Below are 9,615 nucleotides of genomic sequence, written 5' to 3' on the forward strand. Positions count from 1 at the left end.
TGGGAGCCCAAGCTGGAATGGAGTGTGTTAAATCTGAGATGCTTTGATGTTGTTGCTTTTATTTAGATAGTGAATTATTCAAAGCAGGGAGGATCAATCTAAGAGCTACCAATAGAAATAAAAGAGAATGAACTCAGGAAGAAGAAAGAACTAAAGCACAAAATGTGGGTGTTCAAACAGTTCCATCTGAATGGCAAAATTTAGAATATGTACTATGGGGAATTTGCCACACTGTATCTTTCCAGTTTCAGAAATAATAACTTGATTTTGATTGACATTTTTAAAGGTTTAATGATGAAAATACTTCTACTGAACAACCTTGTTTTTCTTCACTCATACTTCACAGGCCTCCAGAGTCTTCCTTTGTACAGAAATTAACTACTCCAAATATAAGCCCCAAATATTTCCAGAATATGATTAATAAGTAAGTTAATTCCTCCAACCAATGAACATGGTAAGTATTAAAAACAATCATTGTTACTTATTATTTTTCTTTGGATATGCAGAGATATCTGAGGACTAATTAAACTCAACAACAAATGTGATATGCTTATATTTTCCATATGATTAGCATATAACATGGATTATTTTTAATAATCTTAATTTTTGATATTAGGAGACCAGGCATGCCCCAAGCTCCAGAGTCAGATGAACCAGCCCCTTCTCCCGGCCCTGGGGCTACCTTTATAGATGGAATCCCAGAGGAAACTGATGGGGATGGAGATGGAGAATAGACAAAAAGCTTGGGCTGAGGAAGGAGAGCTCAAGAGTCAGGACATCTCAGATTTAACAGCAGTTAAAAGGGGAGACTCATCATTATTACTCTTGCAGCCAAAAAAATGAAAATAGATATCAAAGAAAAAAAAGAAAAGAAGCAAAAAGTGAAGATGAGTTTTAAAAGATGTAAATCCTGGTTTATTCTTTTTCTGAAGAGCAGTTGAACCTTTATGAAATATATCACCGGTCAGCTTTCCCCATGGCAGCTATAAAAAGGCTGATCCAGAGACACCTGAGTGGCTCAGTTGGTTAAGAGTCTGCCTTTGGTTCAGATTCTGATCCTGGGGTCCTGGGATCCAGTCCCCTTGAACTCCCAACCCCAGGATCCTGGCTCAGCAGGGAATCTGCTTCTCTTCTCCCTCTGTCACTCCTCCTGCTTGCTCTCTGTCTCTTGCTCTCTCTCTCTCAAATGAATGAAATAGTTAAAATGAATGAGTGAATGAATGGCTGATCCAGTCCATCACTGGCACCTGTGTCTCAAAATGTTTTTATTGCTATGTCTGATACTTCTAGGGTTTTCATCGAGGAGGTGGTAGAAGCAGCAATGGATATGTGGGAGAAGTGGGGAGAAAATGTCACCATTACAACCCAAACATATGAGGGAAGCTGTTCAGAGGTTAAAGCAAAGGGGCAAATCCCAACTCAAAGCACAAAAAAACTATCTTCTAGACCAAAGCCTACAAAGGCTACATACTGAAGGAAGAAATACTGGTTCCAGGCTCCTTCCTATTGCATGAGACTTTTGCTCTGGTACTTTAATATCTCAGCCCTGTAAGAATTCCATGACAGTTTTAATGTCTTACTCAGAACTCTGACATTCATCATATCTAAAAAGCATGCAGCCTCTTTCATACTTGCCTTTACTAAATATTGGGACCTCTTTGGGCGTCTTGAGGCATTTAATGGTCTCTTGGCTATCTGGAAGAAAAAAGGTGCATGGGCCTTAAGCACCTTCTAGACAGGGAAGCAGCTTTCAGAGAAAAAACATTTCACAGAGAGCTTTGGCAGCTTCACGTTGTAGCATGAAGTTGTTATGACTTAGGTTATTTCTTCCAACTAACTTTAAGTAGATGAAACAACCAGAAACTTTGACTTGTGATATTCTATAATGAAGAACATGGTAATAGAAAAACTAGTGGAAAACTTTATCCCTGTAAACATTTAAAGTTCTCTTATGGATTTTAGTGAGTGATCATAAAACTTGTTTTCCACCTTGCAAATAAATAAATAAATAAATAAAAACTAAGAAATAATATGAATAATATTCATTATGTGTCACATATCATTTTGAAGTACCTGTTTTATATAAACTGTATCACAAAAAAGTAATCAGATTTTTTCAAGTTCCCTTTACTACCTCAAAATTTTATACAAAAACTTTATTTGGTTTGATACTCCTTCTCACTTGTATCTCTCTTTTTTTCTCTTTCTCCCTCTCTCAGGTATGTAAAAATTCATCTGACAGGAGAAAGCAGTAACCTTCATTTTTCATACAAGGACAATAATGCAAATCTATACCCTCTATAGATTTAAAACTTCATTTTAATGTAAATTATTTTCTATTTTCCACTGCTTTCTGCCACATATAGTGTGAATGGTTCATTAATGTGTAGTGAAAAACATATGCCAAATTGGGATTCATGCAAATCACCAACCCTATACAAAAAGAAAAATTTGTATCCATAAAAATCTAACAATTTCTCCAAGATTCAATTTATATTTAACCTTGAAACTCTACTCCTGTGGTCTTCAAAAAAGCCATCAGGAAGAGGTTATGATTTTTGCCCTCTCTAATAAAAATTAATTTCATGCTTTTTATCTGGTCTCCTAAACACATAAGGGAATATAGTTTGCAAAAACAGGCTTATGGCAAGAATTAGCTTTTGTCTCTGGTTTAACGCAAAATATATCAACTAAGTGAGCCACATATTATCAGCCCAACTATTACAACTATATAGGAGCTCTTCTGCCTCAGTGAAGTTCCAAAACTAAAAAAGAACCAGAAAAAAACAACAAATGAACCTGTATGTATAGGGATGTATATGTATTAATATGTGTTTATGATGTTTACCCTGATATTTGTAATTCTGATCCAATGCCACAGAGTTCCCCCTTGTGTTCCATATTTTCTATTTGCATCTCTATGCTATCTGCACCCCACCAAAACACACATCCAGACACTCAGCTCCAAGAGCAGGAAGTATCACTCAGAGAAACACTTGCTGCCATCTCCACTACCAGCTCCAGAGCGCTGACTCAAGATATTTTGTATGGGGGAAGAACAGACTGTAGAACAGATGGCTGCTGATCTCTTCCCAGAGGAACTGACTTCATTTGCAACTGCATATGGAGAAGTTTAAACCTGAGGGTGCTCTCAAAAATAATGGAGGTTGCAGTTGAATAAAATAAAACCTCATTTAAAATGGAGATAGGAAGCCAGAAGGGGGAGCTCCTATGCCATACCATTCCTTGTAGTCCTTTGCAGAACCAACAGAAAGAGGCACACTTTGCATTTCAAAAACAGAGAAGCCTATATTTTACTAACCTGGAGGAGGAGAAAAAAGAAGAAAGATTTTCTGTTTACCCAGCAACAGTCCAGCCAATGAGAGACTTACACAACTTAACCAATGAAAAACCATTACACTTCAAACTCCCAGTTTACTCCAACTGACCTTCAATTACAACAGCCCCTCTTAACTCCCCTTTCCTCTACAAGAGAGAATTCCCCTCCTTGCTCTTTTAACCTGCCTGTGTTTTGCCATAGCTTGCAGGTCCATAACTACAATTCCTCTATTATACCTGAAGAAAGCCATTTTGCTGGTAAAATAACTGGTTGTTTTATTTTTAAGATGAACATGGTGTATTATAAAAAAAAAAAAAAAGATGAACATGGTAAAAGAAAATTCAAAGATGAAAACATTCATGAAGATACAGCCTAGATCATAGATCCTATCGCACAGGAGATAACTGGGAAATAAGACAGTTAGGAAAAATTCTTCTAGGGTCAGAATAAATATCAAACACTGACCTCAGAAACTATTCCATCCACAGAAGGAGTCGTGATTTGATTTGTTAGTTGGTAGAGGAATGTATGCTCCAGGGTATTGTAAACAAAGCAATCAGCTGGAAATCAGTGGAGTATAACAGGTGGGTGGGGTTAAAAAAAAAAAAAAAAAAAAGAGGGAAAGAGAGTTCTACCAATCCCATTGTTACCAGGATGACTGTGGGCATATCCAAACCTATGCCTCCATGAAAAGCAACTTCAGAGGTTTAAAATTGGGAGGTGGGGGCAACAGACTACATTAATATAATCCTGCCACTTACTAAACAAATGAACAAGTAAATAACAGTATCAGCCCTGGAAACAGAGGAGGAGGAGAATACCCAGAATTGTTACCTAAATTGTTATCTAAAATATTTAGTTTCCAAAAAGGAATTATGAGGCATGCAAAGAAACAAACAAAAAATATGACCCAAACACTGGGGGGCAAAACTGCCTATGAAAGTGACCAGACCTCAGATTTAACAGGAAAATATTTCAAAGTAGTCATTGTAAATTTGTTTGCAGAACTAAAAGAAAGTATGATTAAAGAAATAAAAAGATGTATAATGATAATGTTGCATCAAATAAAGAATATCAATATCAATACAGAGATTGAAATTATAAAAATAAATACAATAACCAAATGGAAATTATAGAGCTAGAAAGTACAATAACTAATATAAAAAAGAATCACTGGAACTCAACAGATAGGAAATGACAGAAGAAAGAATTAACAAACTTGAAAATAGTTGACAGAAATTATGCAAGACTAACCAGAGAGGGAAAAAAAAATGAAGACAAATGAACAGACTCAGAGAAATGTGGAACAACATTAAGAACATTAAAATATATATAAAAATATCTGAGTAGAGAAAAAATATTCAAAGAAATAATGGTTAAAAACTTCTCAAATTTGGGTGCCTGGGTGGCTCAGTGGGTTAAGCCGCTGCCTTCGGCTCAGGTCATGATCTCAGGGTCCTGGGATCGAGTCCCACATCGGGCTCTCTGCTCAGCAGGGAGCCTGCTTCCCTCACTCTCTCTCTGCCTGCCTCTCCATCTACTTGTGATTTCTCTCTGTCAAATAAATAAATAAAATCTTTAAAAAAAAATATTAAAAAAAAAAAACTTCTCAAATTTATTGAAAAACTATAGCCTACACATCTAGAAAAGTCAACATTCTCCAAGTGGAAACACAAGGATCCACAAACAGACATACCCTACTAAAAATGCTGACAAAGAGAAAATCTTGGTAACAGCAAGAGAAAAAATTAACATCACTTAAATGAAACTCCAATAAGATTAACAGCTAAAGATCTCAGCAGAAATCAAAAGGCAGGGGCGCCTGGGTGGCTCAGTGGGTTAAGCCGCTGCCTTCGGCTCAGGTCATGATCTCAGGGTCCTGGGAATGAGGCCCGCAACGGGCTCTCTGCTCAGCAGGGAGCCTGCTTCCCTCTCTCTCTCTCTCTGCCTGCCTCTCCATCTACTTGTGATTTCTGTCTGTCAAATAAATAAATAAAATCTTTAAAAAAAAAAAAAGAAATCAAAAGGCACAGTGGTTAACATATTCAGTGTTCAAGGAAGAAAAGTCAACTAAGAATTCCATATCTGGCAAAACGATTATTGTCAAATGAAGGTGAAATGAAGACTTTCCATATTAAAAAAAAAAAAGCAAAAAACAAAACAGAATGTTTATTTCTAGCAGAACTTCCTTGCTGAAAGGAAGTAATCCCAGATGGTAATTCACATTCATACAAACCAAGAGTAATAGTAGATTTAATTATATAATAATAAAAGACATTACTACTGCATATTTTTTCAACTTTCTTCTTATTCTTTCTCTTCTTTTCTCTCTTAACTGATTTTAAAAATCAATTGTTCATACATATGTGATTTATATATTATCTATAATTGTCATATATATATATTTTTCTAATAACAGTACAAAGGAGGTAGGAAAGAGTAAAGATGTAATAGGTTAAAGGTCTAACTAAGATGCTAAAGTTCTTATTACTACAAAGTATTTTGGAGTCTGTATAACATGTATACAATGAAACGTGTATATAACATGTATAATGTGTATACCAATAATACCACAAAAAGGGAAGAAAAGGAATCAAGTTATACAGGTATAGTATTTTCTATATATTTCTGGAATTAAGCTAGCATAACCTGAAGCTGAATCTTTTGAGTTTAAATATATATATATATATATATATATATATATATATATCCCTAGAGCTATCACTAAAACTCAAAAAGTATAGTGAGAAAATCAAAATCAATAATGAAGTTTAAATATTATATTAAAAAATATTCAATAAATGCAAAAGAAAGCAATAAAAAAGAAATAAAAGAACAAGAAGACATGAGACATATAGAAAACAAAACTTTAAATAGCAGGCATAAATGTAACTGTAACAATAATAACACTGAATGTGACTGGATTAAACAAGCCAATCAAAAAGTACAGATTGGGAGCACCTGGGTGGCTCAGTGGGTTAAGACTCTGCCTTTAGCTCAGGTCACGATCCCAGGGTCCTAGGATCGAGCCCTGTGTTGGGCCCTCTGCTCAGCAGGGAGCCTTCTTCCCTTCCTCTCTCTCTGCCTGCCTCTCTGCCTACTTGTGATCTCTGTCTGTCAAATAAATAAATAAAATCTTTAAAAAATAAAAAAGTACAGATTGTCAGACTGTATTTAAAAAAAAAAAAAGATTCAATTATATGTTGTCTACAGGAGAACCACTTTAAATTCAAAGACATAAAAGTAAAATGATGGGAAAAAATACATCATGCCAAGGGCAATCCACAGAATAAATGGAGTAGCTCTATACTCATATTAAACAAAACAGACATTAAAATATGTTACTAGAGATAAAGAGAGATATTTTATAATGATAAAAGGCTCAATCTATCAGGAATATATAATGATTATCAATGTATATGCACCTAATTACAGAGCATCAAAATATATAAGGCAAAAACTGACAGAAATGAAGAGAGAAATAGACAATTCAATAATAACAGTTGAAGACTTCAATATCCTGCCTTCAATAATAATAAAGACAACTAAAGAGAAAATCAACAAAAAGACAGATTTGAACAATACTATAAAACAACTAGATCTTGGGGCACCTGGCTGGCTCAGTCTTTTAAGCATCTGCCTTTGGCTCAGATCATGATCCCAGGGTCTTGGAATAGAGCCCTACAACAGGCTCAGCAGGAAGTCTGCTCAGCAGGAAGTCTGCTTCTCCCTCTCCCAATCCCCATGCTTGTGTTCCCTCTCTCGCTATCTTTCCGTCAAATAAATAAACAAAATCTTAAAACAAAAACTAGATCTAAAAAACTAGTGGTAGAACACTCTATCCAACAGCAGAATATATACTTTTCTCAAGTGCACATGAAACATTCTCAAGACTAGACCATATGCTATGTCATAAAAGAAACTTCAGTGCATTTAAAAGGGTAGAAGTAATACTAAATATATGCCCTCAACACAATGAAATAAAATAAAAAATCATTAAAAATAATTAAGGAAACTCACAAAAATATGAAAATAAAAAAAATTCTCAAACAACCAATAGGTCAAAGAAGAAATTAAGTAAATCCAAAAATACCCTGCAATGAACGAAAATAAAGGCATAACACATCAAAACTTACGGGATGCAGCTAAAGGAATTCTTAGAGGAAAATTTACAGCTGTAAATGCCTATTTTTTTTTAAAAGAAATAACAAATATCTCAAATCAAAAATCTAAACTTCTAATTTTACATATTGGGGAGGGGAGAGAAAACTGAACCTAAAGCAGGCAAGAGAAAAGTCAAAAGATTAGAATGTAAATTAATGAAACAGAGTATAGACTATCAGTTTCCTTAAATAGATCAACAAAAAAACTAACCAACCTTTGCCTAGTTTTGGCAAGAGGAAAAGAGCAAAGATTCAAATTGCTAGAATCAGAATTGAAAGAGCAGACATCACATAAACACCAACCTTAACATAAATAAAAAGGAGTATGAAGGAACACTATGAACAGCTGCACACCAACAAATTAGATGACTTAGAAGAAACAGAGAAAATCTTAGAAAGACATGCACTGCTAAGATTGACACAAGAAGAAATAGACAATCAGAATAGATCTATAAAAAATGAAGAGACTGAAAACTATAATAATAAAAAAAAACTAGTCATAAATAAGCCCAAGCCAATACAGCTAATTTCTACCAAATATTCAAAGAAGAATACCAATTCTTCACTCTGAGATCAGAAGAGGAGGTAGCATTCCCCAGCTTATTTTAAAGGGATCACCCTGATACTAAAATTAGGCAAAGAAAGCAGAAAAAAAGAAGAAACAAAGAGTACACAAGAGAATAAACCACAAGCCACTGCTTCTTATGAATATAGATGTACAATCCTCATGATACTAGCAAACTGATTCCAACAACATATGAGAAGAATTATATACTAAGGTCAAGTGGATTTATCCCATCACGGTAGATTGGTTTAACATCTGAAAATTAATTAATGTAATATGTAATATTAATAGAATGTTTAAAAAAACAATAATTTTAATAGAGAAAAAGTATTTGACAAAATCCAATACCCTTAGATGATAACAACATGCTACAAACTTGGAATAGAAAGGAACTTCCTCAACCTGATAAACAGCTAGAAAAAAACCAGTTAACCTCATACTTAATGATGAAAGACCTGAATATTTATCCCCACAATCAGGCACAAGACAAAGTAGCCACTCTTGCCACCTCTTTTTTTTTAATTAAATTAATTTATTTATTTTCAGAAAAACAGTATTCATTATTTTTTCACCACACCCAGTGCTCCATGCAATCTGTGCCCTCTATAATACCCACCACCTGGTACCCCAACCTCCCACCCCCCCACCACTTCAAACCCCTCAGTTGTTTTTCAGAGTCCAAAGTCTCTCATGGTTCACCTCCCCTTCCAATTTACCCCAACTCCCTTCTCCTCTCTAAGACCCCTTGTCCTCCATGATATTTGTTATGCTCCACAAATAAGTGAAACCATATGAGAGTTGACTCTCTCTGCTTGACTTATTTCACTCAGCATAATCTCTTCCAGTCCGGTCCATGTTGCTACAAAAGTTGGGTATTCATCCTTTCTGATGGAGGCATAATACTCCATAGTGTATATGGACCACATCTTCCTTATCTATCCGTCTGTTGAAGGGCATCTTGGTTCTTTCCATAGTTTGGCAACCATGGCAATTGCTGCTATAAACATTGGGGTACAGATGGCGCTTCTTTTCACAACATCTGTATCTTTGGGGTAAATACCCAGGAGTGCAATGGCAGGGTCATAGGGAAGTTCTATTTTTAATTTCTTAAGGAATCTCCACACTGTTCTCCAAAGAGGCTGCACCAACTTGCATTCCCACCAACAGTGGAAGAGGGTTCCCCTTTCTCCACATCCTCTCCAACACATGTTGTTTCCTGTTTTGTTATTTTTGGCCATTCTAACTGGTATAAGGTGATATCTCAATGTGGTTTTAATTTGAATCTCCCTGAGGGCTAGTGATGATGAACATTTTTTCATGTGTTTGATGGCCATTTGTATGTCTTCATTGGAGAAATGTCTGTTCGTATCTTCTGCCCATTTTTGCCACCTCTTTTTAACATAATACTAGAAGTTCTCACAGGTCGAAAAATAAATAAATAAATAAATAAACATCATCCAGGTTGCAAAGGAAGAAGTAAAACAATAACTATTCATAAGTGGATTAATCTTATACAGAGAAAATCCTAAAGAACCCACTAAAAAACT

At 35.2% G+C, this 9,615-nt stretch overlaps 1 pseudogene; it reads left to right on the plus strand.

The window, feature by feature from the left end:
* The first annotated feature begins 626 nt into the window (after positions 1 to 626).
* Positions 627 to 1,446, plus strand: LOC132024130 (transcription initiation factor TFIID subunit 11-like; annotated as a pseudogene).
* The last annotated feature ends 8,169 nt before the right edge of the window (positions 1,447 to 9,615 follow it).

The sequence above is a fragment of the Mustela nigripes genome, chromosome 9 (genome assembly GCF_022355385.1).
Source record: "Mustela nigripes isolate SB6536 chromosome 9, MUSNIG.SB6536, whole genome shotgun sequence".
In the NCBI taxonomy this organism is placed as follows: domain Eukaryota; kingdom Metazoa; phylum Chordata; class Mammalia; order Carnivora; family Mustelidae; genus Mustela; species Mustela nigripes.